The sequence below is a fragment of the Mobula hypostoma genome, chromosome 8, assembly GCF_963921235.1.
Source record: "Mobula hypostoma chromosome 8, sMobHyp1.1, whole genome shotgun sequence".
Taxonomy (NCBI): domain Eukaryota; kingdom Metazoa; phylum Chordata; class Chondrichthyes; order Myliobatiformes; family Myliobatidae; genus Mobula; species Mobula hypostoma.
This window is the reverse complement of record NC_086104.1, coordinates 13,340,072-13,355,845: the sequence shown is the minus strand read 5'-3', so window position 1 is coordinate 13,355,845 and position 15,774 is coordinate 13,340,072. Positions and strand designations below refer to the sequence as shown.

Genomic DNA, 15,774 nt, shown 5'->3' with positions numbered 1-15,774 from the left:
TGAACTCGATATTTGACACCGACTTGTTTAGATGCATCAGAGTGTGTCGGCAGCGGGATTGGTTCGGGTTCCTGAATAAAGACAGGAGACCAGAGAAGGAGACACACACCTGTGGCTCTCCATCAACAGGTTTCACCCCAGGTGCCTTTCTAACAGGGTCAGCCCCTTTACACATACACCAAGGTTCAGCCACAGTCCCTGCCAGACCAGCATAGATTGGGTGTCATTCACATGGACAGATCCACCTGGTTAGTCTGGTCACGCCTTTCCAGAAGAAAATGCACACACAATTCACTGGAAAGACCCAACATATCAACACTTGAAAAGTCACTTTCTGACAGATTAATTATACTGTTTGCTTCCTTCTAGCTTCAAGGATGTTTTTTTTTTGGGTGTTTGAAGTCACACCCAGCACATTCTTCTCATCTGTAATGCCAAACATCTGGTTTAAAATTTCAATTCCTTGTCTCACGCAGTGAATTAAGGACAACAGAAGTGAAGTGAGGGTGGACAGACCCTACAGTGATGGAGATACCCATCCCGGGAAGTGGTGGATGAAGGATCCTAGGGTTCCAGTCCGTCCCAGATTGAGGACGGATGCATCGGACATCCATGGCTCAGTGAGCAGCACCCTCATCTTAGAGCCAGAAAATTGCCAGTCCAAGTCCTGCCTCAGGAGTTTTTAGAAATTGAGCCAGGTTCATAACCTCAAGAAACTCTAGACTCTAGAGCTGACAACCTGCCAATCAGATTTTTACCTGAATCCACAGTCCCAGAGCAAACATAGAACATTATATCATAGTATGGGACCTTCAATCTACAATGTTGTGCCAACTGTTTAATTTACTTTAAGATCCTACTAACGTTTCCCTCCTGCATAGTCCTCCATTTTCCTAACATCAATGGGCCCATCTCTAACATATCTAGCTCTACCATCAACCCAGGCAGGTGTTCGATGCACCCACCACTTTCTGTGTAAAAAACTTACCTCTGACATTCCCTCTCCCCCTTAACTTTCCTCCAATCCCCTTAAAATTACGACATCTCATATTGGCCATTTCTGCCCAGGGAAAACAGTCTCTGGCCACCCAATTGATCAATTCCTGTTTTCATCTTGTACATCCCTATCTATTCACCTCTCATCTCCCTTTGCTCCAAAGAGAAAAAATCCAGAGCATAAGAGGTGTCACGAACATAGGTGGGAAGGGATTGAACAAGGGGGGATAAAACAGTGTCGAGGTATGCAGAAATGAGTTCAGTGGGGCAGGAGCAAGCTGAAACAATCGGTCTACCTGGACAGGCAGGTTTGTGGATCTTGGGTAAGAGGTAGAAGTCTATGTTCATGACACTTCTGATGCTCTGGATCTTTTCAATGATTTCAAGTTCCCTGGCCCCCATCGTCTTATTTTCACCATGGATGTCCAGTTCCTATATACTTCCATCCCCCATCAGGAGGGTCTCAAAGCTCTCCATTTCTTTTTGGATTCCAGACCCAACCAGTTCCCCTCTACCACCACTCTCCTCCGTCTAGCGGAATTGGTCCTTACTCTTAATAATTTCTCCTTTGGCTCCTCCCATTTCATTCAAACTAAAGGTGTAGCCATGGGAACCTGTATGGGTCCCAGCTATGCCTGCCTTTTTGTTGGCTATGTGGAACAGTCCATGTTCTAAGCCTATTCTGGTATCTGTCCACGACTTTTCCTTCGCTATATCGACGACTGCATTGGCGCTGCTTCCTGCACACATGCTGAGCTCGTTGACTTCATCAACTTTGCCTCCAACTTCTACTCTGCCCTCAAATTTACCTGATCCATTTCCGACACCTCCCTCCCTTTCCTTGATCTCTCTGTCTCTATCTCTGGAGACAGCTTATCCACTGATGTTGACTATAAGCCTGTTGACTCTCACAGCTATCTGGACTATTCCTCTTCCCACCCTGCTACTTGTAAAAATGTCATCCCCTTCTCACAATTCCTCCGTCTCTGCTGCATCTGCTCTCAGGATGAGGCTTTTCATTCCAGGACGAGGGAGATGTCCTCCTTTTTTAAAGAAAGGGGCTTCCCTTCCTCCACCATCAACTCTGCCCTCAAACGCATCTCTCCCATTTCACGCACATCTGCTCTCACCCCATCCTCCCACCACCCCACTAGGGATAGGGTTCCTCTTGTCCTCACCTACCACCCCACCAGCCTCCAGGTCCAACATATAGTTCTCCGTAACTTCTGCCACGTCCAACAGGATCCCACCACTAAGCACATATTTCCCTCCGCCCCCCCCGCTTTCCTCAGGGATCGCTCCCTACACGACTCCCTTGTCCATTCGTCCCCCCCAATCCCTCCCCACTGATCTCCCTCCCGGCACTTATCCTTGTAAGGGAACAAGTGCTACACCTGCCCTTACAGTTCCTCCCTCACCACCATTCAGGGCCCCAGACAGTCCTTCCAGGTAAGGCGACACTTCACCTGTGAGTCTGCTGGTGTGATATACCGTGTCCGGTGCTCCCGGTGTGGCCTTCTATATACAGGTGTCCCCCGCTTTTCGAACGTTCGCTTTACGAAACCTCACTGTTACGAAAGAACTACATTAGTACCCTGTTTTCGCTTTCAGAAGGTGTTTTCACTGTTACGAAAAAAAAAGCAGCGCGATAAAAAAATCAGCGGGCGAAAAAATCAGCGCACGATAAAAGGCAGCGCGTGCCCCGAGCAGCCGCTCTCCCCAGATTCGGAACTGCTTTCTCACTGGCATTGCTTAAACACGTGCCTGTGAGCAGCCGTTTGCAAGATCAGTTCTATGGTAACAGAAAAGCCTAAAAGAGCTCGTAAGGGTGTTACACTTAGCGTAAAACTAGACACAATTAGGTGTTTCCATCGTGGTGAAGGAAGTAAGGACAAAGTGAGTTTGGCTTGTGGAAGCTGACAAACATGATGTTGAAGAGGTTTTGGCATCCCATCACCAAGAACTGACAGATGAAGAGCTGATGCAATTGGAAGAGGAAAGGATAACAATCGAAACCAAATAAGTAATGATGAAGTACGACTTTAATTTTGAAAGGGTACGTCGGTTTAGGAGATATTTGCAGGATGATTTGAGTCCTTACAAAGAACTGCGTGATAGAAAAATGCGCAAGGCTCAGCAGTCAAGCAAGCCTTCCACATCAGCCACAGCAGATGACGAACCTCGACCTTCGACATCAAGGCGACCAGTCATTGGAGAAGATGAGCTGCCTGCTCTAATGGAAACAGACGACGAGATGACACCCCAGTGTCCCACCACCCCAACCCCCAGGCCACTGACAGATACCGATTCACGGAGAATGCAATGGTAGCCGGGAGACACACAGCACATCTTTAAGAAAAAAGCCGAAATAAACATGCTAATTAATTAGGTGCCCCCGACACATAATTGTCGGCCCAGATCAGAGACGATGCAATCGGCAATCGGCACTGATCTGGGCTGATATTTACATGCCGGGCAGCACCTAATTAATTAGCATATTTGTTTCGGCTTTTTTCCTTAAAGATGTGCTGCGTGTCTCCCAGCTACCGCTGGATCCCTACATGCTTCGTGGCAATGTATCACTCGGCGGCCTGGAAGGTGGGGGCCACTGCACCACCCTACCTGCGACGACTCAGTCTAACACACCATCATCCATGTGCTTGGCGCTGTCTTCCTGATTCCGGTAAGTGATACTACACTGTACATACATTATTTCTACGTTATATCGGCTGTATATTTTTAGGTGTTATTTGATATGATTTGGCAGCTTCATAGCTTAAAGGTTACTGGAGAGCGCTTGCGCCGTGTTTTTGCCAACAGCGCTTGCGTGAGATTTTCGCTATGGAGAAGAGTTCAGTAATGATTGTGGAGAAGTGTTTCTACTTTATATAGGCTGTGTATTTATCATATCATTCCTGCTTTTACTATATGTTACTGTTATTTTAGGTTTTATGTGTTATTTGGCATGGTTTGGTAGGTCATTTTTGGGTCTGCAAACGCCCACAAAATTTTCCAATATAATTAAATGGTAATTGCTTCTTCGCTTTATGACATTTCGGCTTACGAACCGTTTCATAGGAACGCTCAACCTTCGGACGGCGAGGGAAACCTGTATTGGTGAGACCTGACGCAGACTGGGAGACCGCTTCACTGAACATCTACGCTCTGTCCGCCAGAGGAAGCAGGGTCTCCCAGTGGCCACACATTTTAATTCCATGTCCTATTCCCATTCCGATATGTCAACCCATGGGCTCCTCTACTGTCGAGATGAAGCCACACTCAGGTTGGAGGAACAACACCTTATATTTCGTCTGGGTAGCCTCCAACCTGATGGCATGAACATTGATTTCTCTAACTTCTGTTAATGCCCCTCCTCCCCTTCTTACCCCATCCCTAATTTTTTTTCTCTCTTTCCCTCTCACAATAACTCCTTGCCTGTTCTCCATCTTCCTCTGGTGCTCCCCTCCCACTTTCTTTCTTCCTAGGCCTTCCGTCCTATGATATTCCCCCTTGTATCCCTTTTACCCTTGTAACCCTTGTATCCAGCCTTGTATCCCTTTTGCCAATCAACTTTCCAGCTCTTAGCTTCATCCCTCCCCCTCCTGTCTTCTCCTATCATTTCAGGTCTCCCCTTCTCCCTCCCACTTTCAAATCTCTTACCATCTCTTCTTTCCGTTAGTCCTGACGAAGGGTCTTGGCCCGAAACGTCGACTGTACTTCTTCCTATAGATGCTGCCTGGCCTGCTGCGTTCCACCAGCATTTTGTGTGTGTTGCTTGAATTTCCAGCATCTGCAGATTTTCTCATGTTTGCCTCTTGACCATGTCTGCATGCTTTTATGCATTGAGCTGTTGTCACATGACTGGATGATTTTTTTATAGGCATCCGTTAGTCTCATGAGACCATGGATTTGCGCCTTGGAAGGTTTCCAGGATGCAGGCCTGGGCAAGGTTGTATGGAAGACTGGCAGTTGCCCATGCTGCAAGTCTCCCCCCTCCACGCCACCGATGTTGTCCAAGGGAAGGACATTAGGACCCATACAGCTTGGCACCGGTGTCATCGCAGAGCAATGTGTGGTTAAGTGCCTTGCTCAAGGACACAACATGCTGCCTCAGCTAAGGCTTGAACTAGCGACCTTCAGATCGCTAGACGAACGCCTTAACCACTTGACCACGCGCCAACTGGATGATTAGATATTTGCATTAACAAGCAGGTGTACATGTGTACCTAATAAAGTGGCCACTGAGTGTATTTTCTGCTTTCTGTTTTTGTTTTACGACCTCAATGTAATTACGTATGGCATAATCTGTCTGGATAGTGACAGGTCAGGTAAGTGGCCTGAAATATTGACCGTGTTTCTCACTACCTGTTCTGCTGTGTATTCTACACTTTCTGTCTGCATTTACCTTCTGCAAACTGGACCTGGATTCTCTTCAGCGTTAAAGAAGAGAAATAATCTAATTACAAAGTTTGAAATTATGATAGGATTTTCTAGCCTACACAGAGAGAAAAACTGCGGGCTATCAAGCATAAAGGATGTGATGCTAAAACTGACGCTGCACTATTCAGACCTGATGTTATTATGACCATAAGACATAGGAATAGAAGTTGGCCATTCAGCCCATTGAGCCTGTTCTATCATGGATGGTTTATTATCCCTCTCAATCCTATTCTCCTGCCTTCTCCCCATAACATTTGACACTTTTACTAATTAAGAACCACTTTAAATATACCAACAACCTGGCCTCCACAGCCATTTGTTGCAAAGAATTACAGAGATTTACCACCCTCTGGCTAAAGTAATATCTCCTAATCTCTGTTCTAAAGGGATGTCTTTCTATTCAGAGTCTGTGCCCTCTGGTCCTCGACTCTCACTCGAGAGGAAGCATCATCTCCACATCTATTCTATCTGGGCCTTTCAATAATTGATAGGTTTCGATGGGATCCCTCTCATTCTTCTAAACTTCAGCGAGCACAGATCCAGAGGCATCAAACACTCCTCATACATTAACCTTTTCAGTCCAAGAATAATTCTTGTGAACCTCCTCTGGACCCTTTCCCATGCTAAGATAAGGGGCCCAAAACTGCTCACAGTACTCCAACTGTGGTCTGACTAATGCCTTATAAATCAGGGTGGCACAATGTTGCATCAGGTAATGCTGCTGCCTCACACCTCCAGCAACCCAGGTTCAATCCTGACCTCCAATGCTGCCTGCATGGAGTTTACTTGCTCTTCCTGTGACCATGGCCATCTAGGCCATGTGCTATTCTTGCTACGACCATTGGACAGGAGGGACAGAAGCCTTACGACTCACACCACCAGCTTTAGGAACAGTTATTACCCTACGACCATCAGATTCCTGAATCAGCATGGATAACTTTACTCATCACTACTTTTCACTGATTCACTGACTCATTTCAAAAGACTCTTTACAATTCGTTTTCTCAGTATTATATTTATTTGCAGTTTTTCTTCTTTTACACATTAGTAGTTCATCTGTTTATTATAGTTTTTCATAAAATTCCATTGTATTTCTTCTTTCCTGTAAATACCTCCAAGAAAATGAATCACAAGGTAGTATATAGCAACATATATGTACTTTGATAATAAATTTACTTTTAAATACATATATCTCGGGTGCCTAAGACTTTTGCACAGTACTGTAGTAATGTTATATATTGCACTGTTCTGCTGCCACAAAAAAAAATTCATGATGTATGTGAGCGATGATAAACCTAATTCTGAAATGGGTCTCTATTGTGGACTGAGAGTGGAAAGGGGAGCCATGGTTGGGAAAGGGGGAAGAGAGAGGTGAGAGAGAGGGAAGCACCAGAGAGACATCCTGTACTGATCAATAAACCAATTGTTTGGGATCAAGTTACCCTGCCCGGTGTCTCCTTGCCTGGGTTGTGAATCTTTTCTTTACCCTTTCCAACTTTATGACATCCTTTCTATAGCTGGGTGACCCGAACTGCATGCAATACTCCAAGCATGATCCAACAGCTGTAATATGAAGCCCCAACTCTTATGCTCAATGCCCCAACTGATGAAAACAAGTATGGCAAATACCTTCCTCACCACCTTGGTGACCTGTGTCTCCACTTTCACGGAACTGTGCACTTGTATCCCTAGTCTCTCTGTTCTAGAACATTCTCCAGGGCCCTTCATTTATTATGTAAACCCTACCCTGGTTTAACTTACGTTTGTTATGTTATGATTGTGCCGCTCCTGAGAAACGCTGTCTCATTCTGCCCTGCAGAGCTGATGTACGGTTAGAATGACAATAAAGTTTTTTGAATCTTTGAATTGAATCTTGACTAAATACAATATTTCACACTTGCCCTCATTAAATTCCATCTGCCATTCCTTGGCCCACTTTCCCAGTTGGTCTAGATCTCTTTTTACAGGTTGTGTATCTCTTATCTGAAGTGCCTGGGGCCCAGAAGTGATAAGGATTTCAAGGTTCTTCAAATTCTCAATATAGTGGATTTCAGTTAATTGGGCCATCATGGCAGCTGCTTTTCTTGGGACAACTCTTGAACAAAAACTAATTGAGGAAATAGCTGTGATTTCCCTAATTTATTTGGGACACTATGCCACTTAATTGGGACAGGATATGGTCACTGAACAGTTTTTAACTAATGTCAGTCGCATGCACTTGTGTGGCCGATAGACACTACACCATGTTTAGAGAGAACAGTTCTTAGATAGCATCAGTTGCGTGCGCTTGTCTTCAAAAAGCAGTGACTTTTGTAACCGATAGTTGGCGAGAAATGAGCAGTACAACAATTGTGACTTCAAGCATTCAGACTTCGAAATGTTAAGAATGGCTGGGAGTGAAACAAACTTCAACAAGTTAAAAACTATGAAGAATTTAAAGGTATTGACAATCACCTTGACTATTACAATGAAAATGAAGATTTGGAGGAAGCCATTGTCTAAAATTGTACGAAGGCAGTCGATTATCTACACTAGATGTCTGCACTGATTTTGTTCATTTATAATCAAGCAAAAGAACATGGCAGCATATACTGGATTAATTCCTCTGTTGATAACTATTAGGAACTAATACACAGTTTTATAGTACTGTAGAGCAGCGGTCCCCAACCACCGGGCCGTGGACCGGTACCAGGCTGCAAAGCATGCGCTACCGGGCCACGAGGAAATGATATGATTTGGCGATATGAGTCAGTTGCACCTTTCCTCATTCCCTGCCACGGCCACTGTTGAGCTTGAACGCACGCGAGGTCATTACCCGCGCGTCATCCATATCAGTGCGGGAAGGAGATCAACTCCTCGAGCTTGCAAATGACGGTGGGCTGAAAGTATGTTTGACATAACATCTCTGCCGGTATTCCAGATCAAAGTCAAGGCTAAATATCCTGAGATAGCCATGAAAGCACTGAAACCGTTGCTTCCATTTCCAACATTTTTCTGCGAAGCGGAGTTTTCTGCAATGAATGCAACGAAAACTAAATTGCGGAATAGACTGGACATAAGGAATCCCCTTCGAGTATCGCTGTCTCCCATCACCCCTTGATAGGACCGTGTGGCTGCAGGAAAATAAGCCCAGGGCTCCCACTGATTCAGCGATATTGGTGTGTTGCAATGATTTTATATGTTCATACGGGGAACATATGCGCTGTGTGTTTAATATCCAAATGTTATGATGCTATTGATTTACTTATATAACCATATAACAATTACAGCACGTAAACAGGCGATCTCGGCCCTTCTAGTCCGTGCCGAACACTACTCTCACCTAGTCCCACCGACCTGCACCCAGCCCATAACCCTCCATTCCTTTCCTGTCCATATACCTATTCAATTTTTCTTTAAATGATAATATCGAACCTGCTTCTGCCCCTTCTACTGAAGTTCGTTCAACACTTACTTCAAGCTCCCCTGTCCTCCCCTGATAATTGACTTATCACTATATTCATGCGAGGAAAATATGCGCTGTGTGTTTAATATTAAATTCGTTAGATGAACCCTTTTACAAATGAAATTGAGTGTATTAGCCACTTATCACCTACATTCCGGTCGTGATTAACACCACCCCCTGCACCAAACAAAATCGCCAAAAAATATTTGCAGAAAAAAATCGGCAGGTCACGCATGCGCACTGGTGCCCGCGCAAGGCTTCATGGTCATTGTAGTCTTTCTCTGGGTAAACACAACGTATTTGACTGCTACTCTTGTCCGTTGGCAACCCTACCCACCGCGCCCCCCCCCGGGTCGGCCGGTCTGCAAGAATATTGTCAATATTAAACTGGTCCGCAGTGCAAAAAAGGTTGGGGACCCCTGCTGTAGAGGTATTGATTATGTACTAATTTGCTCTGTATTTCATTTAAATACTTAATTTGTTGTTCAGCTAAATGGTAGTTTGTCTTATTTTACCTTTTTAACTATTCAGCAAAACTTCAGCAAATTGGGACAACTGCTTAATTGGGCCAAAAGAACTGGTCCCAATGAACTGGAATCCACTGTATAATGAGATAGCTTGGGACTGCAATCGTTTCCGACCCTGAATTTATGTGCTGCTAGTAAGCAGTCTTTGTCTTACACTTGCTAATCACACATATGTCCTTAATAGCAAAAATTATTACAAGTCATTAAAATAATGAAAACATAATGTGTGCTGGGTAACAAAAGCAGCACAGCAGCATCGGGAGAAAACCTGAATCAGCTGTTGAACACCAACAAACAACGGCAAGCTTTCAGTCTCCACCTACGTTGCTGTGTTTTCATTAAATGGTTACAGTACACTATATTCGTTTTTTTTTAGCTTTTAGGTATGATATAAAAATAATCAGCATTGTATACTTGTTCTGGTGTTAGACTGTCATCTGCAACATTCTTGGCAAAGTCATCAATGAATTTCTCTGCTGCTTTGTGATCGGCAAATGTTCTGTCTTTAAAATGTTAAAAATCTTTAAAAATTTAATGTTGTGCATTTTCTTCAATTTCTGCGACCAGCCTGCTGAATATTCAATGACCTTAAACTTTCGGTTCATTGTGATAGATCTTTGCTTGTTTCATGATCAGTACACCATTCAGCAGCATACGTTTACCTCAATGCTGATGATACGTGATCAAGACCTTCATTTTTCACATAATGCAGTGTTCTTCTATTTTTCATTAACTTCTGTTCATTACATGTGCAAGTTCACTTCTCAGAACTCTCTGCGGTTCGCAGAGGCACGTGCATCGCCTGGATGCCTTGTAGAATTTTCCATTTGTGACGTCACATCAGTGCTCAAAATAAGTTCAGATTTCATTGGTTTTCAGATTTTGGATTTTTGGATAAAGGGTGCTCTACTTATTTTTCTCGTCGTTTAGACCTGAGGTTTGTCATGCTCAAACAGAATACAAAGTTCTAATACATGAAAGTAAATTTACTATCAAAGTATTTTTATGTCACCATAAATGCCACCAAGATCATCCTGAGATTCATTTTGTCAATAAATCTGTTGAATAATAACAGAATCAATGAAAGCCCGCCCAACTAACTTGGGCATTCAACCAACGAACATAAGATAACAATTTATGTAACTACAAAAATAAAGAAATAATAATAAATAATTAAACAATAAATATTGAGAACATGAGATAAAAATTCCTTGAAAGTGAGTCCATAGGTTGTGGGAACAGTTCAGTGATAGGGCAAGTGAAGTTGAGTGAAGTTATCACTCCTGTTCAAGAGCCTGACGGTTGAGGGGTAATGACTGTTCCTGAACCTGGTGGCGTGAGTCCTGAGGCTTCTGTACCTTCTTCCTGATGGCAGCAGGGAGAAGAGAGCATGTCCTGGATGGTGGGAGTTGTTCTCCAGATGGTTTGTTAACTCTGATTAATCCAGCCTTATGAGATTTAACCAGAACTGAAATCGTCTTTGCGGAAGGAAAGCAGAATTGGACTTGATACCGGGCGGCACCGTGGCCTAGCGGTTAGCAAATTGCTATTGCATCACCATCAACCCAAGTTCAATTCTACCACTGCCTGTGGGAAGTTGGTGCATCCTCCCCGTGTCTGCATGGGTTCCTCTGGGTGCTACCAAGGACATGGGTTAGCAGGTTAATTGAACACATGGGGGTGCAATTGGGCAGCAGGGGCTTGTTGTGCTGGAAGGGTCTGTTACCATGATGTATCTCTAAATAATAAAAAAAAATCATTAATAAAATAAAGATCCTATTGTAATCTTAAGCAATCTCCGCCACTGCCCACTACACCATCGGTCCCCAACCACTGGGCCGTGGACCGGTACCGGGCCGCAGAGCATGTGCTACTGGGCCGTGAGGAAATGATACGAGTCAGCTGCACCTTTCCTCATTCCCTGTCACGCACTGTTGACCTCGAATATAGGGTTGCCAACTGTCCCGTATTAGCTGGGACATCCTGTATATTGGGCTAAATTGGTTTGTCCCATACGGGACCGCCCTTGTCCCGTGTTCTCCTGCTAAGGTAGAGCGTTCCTATGAAACCTTTCGTGCCAAAATGGCATAAAGTGAAGAAGCAATTACCATTAATTTATGTGGGGAAGATTTTTGGGCGTTCCCAGACCCAAAAGATAACCTACCAAATCACACCAAATAACCCATAAAACCGAAAATAAATAACACTAACACCGAAAATAAATAACACTAACATGTAGTAAAAGCAGGAATGATATGATAAATACACAGCCTATATAAAGTAGAAATAATGTATGTACAGTATAGTCCGGAAGATGAAGGCAAAACCGATTTGTGTGGGGGGAGGGAATCGACACGTACACGCACGCGCACATCACATGCGCACGTCACGCATGTGCACACAGGTGCCCGCGCAAGGCTTCATGGTCATGATAGTCTTTCCTGGGGTAAAGTGTCCCGGGGTTTGACTGCTACTTTTGTCCCTGATTTGGGAGTAAGAAAGTTGGCAACCCTAACTGTAAAAGACATGTTGAGGTGAGTTTAACCCTAATTGAACACCCCCCACCCCAGGTCGGCCAGTCCGCAAGAATACTATCAATATTAAACTGGTCCGCGGTGCAAAAATGGTTGGGGACCCCTGCACTACACTATCTTGGTGTCGTCTGCAAGCCTGCCAACACTCTCATCCAAATCATTGATGCAGACGCAGAGCAGCAGAGGACACAGCACCCATTGCCACAGCACACCACTCTTGGTAGGCTTCCAGTCTGAAAAAACAACCCTCCACTAGCACCCTCCAACTCTTTCCATCAAGCCAGCGTTGCTGAGAACAGTTTGACTGGAATATCCTGTTTGGCATTCTGGATCAGAGAACGCAGCCCAAAGTTGAGAGCCGGGCTCGTCGGGCTGGTTTGGAAACAGTTCTACACTCCAGAATTTCAAACGCTCTGCCAAAAGCCGTGTTTAGTACAAGGTTCAAAAGTTCAAGGTAAATTTATTATCAGAGTGCTTCTATGTCACCAAAGGCTACCCTGAGATTTGTTTCCTTGCAGGCATTTACAGTAAACTAACGAAATACAACAGAAGCAATGAAAATCCACACGCAAAGACTGACAAACAATCAATGTGCAAAAGAAGACAAAGTGAGCAAATAAAATAATAAATAAATACAGATAAATGGACAGACAGGCAGACAGATAATATTGAGAACAGGGTCCTTGAAAGTGAGTCCATAGGTTGTGGAATCAGTTCAGTGTTGAGGTGAGTGAAGTTATCCACGCTGGTTCAGGAGACTGATGATTGAAGGGTAATAACTACTCAAAAAACATGGTGGTGTGAGCCTGAGGCCCACAGGGTTGTGAACTGCTGTAAATTTAAAATCTGGGATTGAAAACTAAAGACGTTAAATGATGTGGGACAAATATGTCACAGATTAACCCTGATCCTAGGGGATTGTAGAAGAGGTTCAAAGGGTGTCCCCTTGTTCCTGTGTCACTGTGAAGTGAGTGAGCCGGTCATCAGTGGAAAGCCTGTATCACTGCAGACGCAGGCAGGGAGATGTATCCTCAGTCAGTCTGAGAGCGTCTTATCTCTCACCAGATGCCAAGGTTATGAGTACACAGGTATGGATCCAATAGCTGGCCTCAGACAGAATGGATCATCAATATTCAAGGCCAGGAACACTCCACAGCACTCTCATTTAGTGGAGAGATAAGTAGCAAGCTATGAATAGATCATCTCAGAAACAAAATTGGTCAGTTCTATTTAACCCTAGCTTGACCTCTAAAGTCTGAATCTCCTTCAGCACGTCCTTGCTCTGCTAAATGTTTCCTAGTTCTTGTTAACGTGCCAAATAATGGGATTTAGGAGTAAGAAGACAGGGATGCTGGAATTACTCAGCAGGTCACACGGCATCTGTGGAGAGAGCAAGAGAGCTGACCTTTCTGCTAACCTGCTCAGCATTCCCTTCATTTCAACTGAGGTAGGGGAATATTAGACCATAAGATGCAGGAACAGAATTATGCCGAGAGGCCCACTGAGTCTGCCTGTAACCTTTTGGTGTACTTTGAGGCCCGTCAGGAGGATGTGCTGAACCTGCAGTGTGAGAGAGAACAAAGGGCACAGGAACAGGCCCTTCAGCCCATCAAGCCTCTGACCATCAAATTCTAATGCAGAACAGAAAGAGGACATTCAGCCCAGTGAGCTCTCAGAAGATCCTCATCAATCTCACTCCCTCTCTTGATTCCCTTGTATGCTCGTCAGCTCTCTCTGAATCCACCCAACCACCTCCAGCAGTGGCCAGTTGACGCCCCAACCCGCATTCTTGTACCAATCCTTCCCCTCACCTGAAAACTCCTCTATCCATGTCCCTCCACAGATGCTGCCTGGCCCGCTGGGTTCTCCCAGCAGTTTGTTTTTCATTTCTTTTCTTTTAGGCTTGTGGGAGGAAATCGGAGCACTCCAGGGGGAAAGCCCACACTGGTCACAGGGAGATCATGCAATACTCCATGCTGGAGATTAGTTCGAACATGTGTTGCTGGAATTGTGAGGGAGAAGTATTATCTGCTATCTATGTTAATCCACCTTATGAAGGGTGCTTCCTCTGTAAGTCTCAAACATAAAGTTCATTAACGTTTCAAAGTTCTCACCCTAGCTCTTATTCTAATCAATGGCCAGATCCATCCCCTCTACCCACTCTACAAAATCTCCAACACTGACCCTGTTCATCCATGATTTCCTCTGCTCCAGCAGAAAAGTTTGTGCCTCCAGCTGCCAAGGCCCTAACTCTAGAATTCCCTCTCTAACCTCTCAGCCTCTCTTCCCGTAGTTAGGAAACTCCCGAACTACTAAACGCTCAACAAGTTTTGGTCTGTGTCTCCCAGTGGAGGTTGGTTGTAGGGGATTCACAGCCCGTTCCTTAGTTAGAGCCTTCAGCAATTTGGGCATCGAGGGAGAGAGGAAGAGGAGAGCCATCCGCAGTACCACCGATGCGGCAGAGAGGGCCTCAGGATGGCTGTGGCTCAGAAGAGGGGAGCCATGGAGTCATAAATAGCTAGCCATCTGGACACAAGCTGGGGTCTGATCAGCCCCGGCTGGGTCACCTGGAGGAGGTTGTATCATGTTGAAAGACCCAAAACACCCGATGATTCCAGGAACATCACTGAAGATGTGTCCAGAGGCATCAGTAGATGTATGTACACAGCTAACCTCCAATAATCCAGAACTCCTGGGGGGGTGGGGTTGGACTGACAGATATTCCAGCCTATTGGATATAATTCCAACACACTTCTTAATTCACAATTTTTTCCAGATTTTATACATTACTATCCAGTAATACAGGGTGGCGGGGTAGAAATACATCCCTACCAAAGGAGATGTGAGGCACTCCTTCCCTCCACCAGCCTGTAGATCACCCGTAGGAAGGAGTAGCACCCCTTCCCCCCAATCAGGGTCACATGAGGCCACAGGAGCAGGTGGTGGATGGTCATATGAGCATCTGGTGCATATCACAAGTCCTGGTAATGCGACCACTGACACCAGGTAGACAATCTCTGAAGAGTATTGATAATGACTGGAAACACCCGTCTTGTAAAGACACTGTCCAGAAGACGGCAAAGGCAAACTACTTCTGTAGAAAAATTTGCCATGAGCTATTATGGACATGGAAAGACCATGATCACCCACTTCATAGAACATGGCACATAACAAAAGAATGAACAGTAGTATCCAGGACCGGGGGTGAGGGGAGGACTTTTGATTTAGGAGGAGATAATGAATAACTTGGGACTGTGTTTCCATGGAGTGAGGGTGACTGAGGGGTCATGAAATCATGAGGGACATAGATAAGGTGAATGGTATCAGCCTTTTTTCTGGGTTAGGGGAGTCTAAAGCTAGAGGTTTAGGTGAAAAGGGAAAGGGTTAAAGGGAACCTGAGGGGCAACTTGGCAAGTGGGCATGTGGAACGAGCTACCAGAAAAAGTGATAGAGGCTTATTGATTAGCATTGAGGGAATAATGGTGTTGAACACTGAGCTATAATCAACAAACAGTATTGCTATTACCCAGGTGATCCAAGGCCAACTGGAGAATCAGCAAGATTGTATCCGCTGTCGACCTATTGTGGCAATAAGCAAATTGCAGCCGGGGCACAACGCCTCCAAAATGTGGCATCTATTATCAAGGACCCCATCACCTAGGTTGTGATCTCTTCTCATTACTATCATCAAGGAGGAGGTCTCCGTGTCAGAGGACACACACCCAATGTTTTAGATTCTTCCTTCTACCATCAGATTTCTGAATGTAGAATGACTCATGTGCACAACCTCACTACACATATTTTTTTCTTTTTTCGCTCTCATAGAGTCATA

At 44.8% G+C, this 15,774-nt stretch overlaps 1 protein-coding gene across 2 annotated transcripts in view; it reads right to left on the bottom strand.

Moving 5' to 3' along the window:
- Positions 1-15,774, bottom strand: part of kif26ba (kinesin family member 26Ba) — a 380,767-nt gene that overhangs the window by 223,242 nt on the left and 141,751 nt on the right. The window contains exon 1 of one of the 2 annotated variants that reach the window (XM_063055473.1): positions 2,463-2,470. The exons of the other annotated variant lie outside the window; for it this stretch is intronic. The gene's annotated coding sequence lies outside the window, so the exon portion shown is untranslated. Of the gene's footprint in view, positions 1-2,462; positions 2,471-15,774 lie in introns of those variants that run through there. 2 annotated transcript variants of the gene reach the window in all.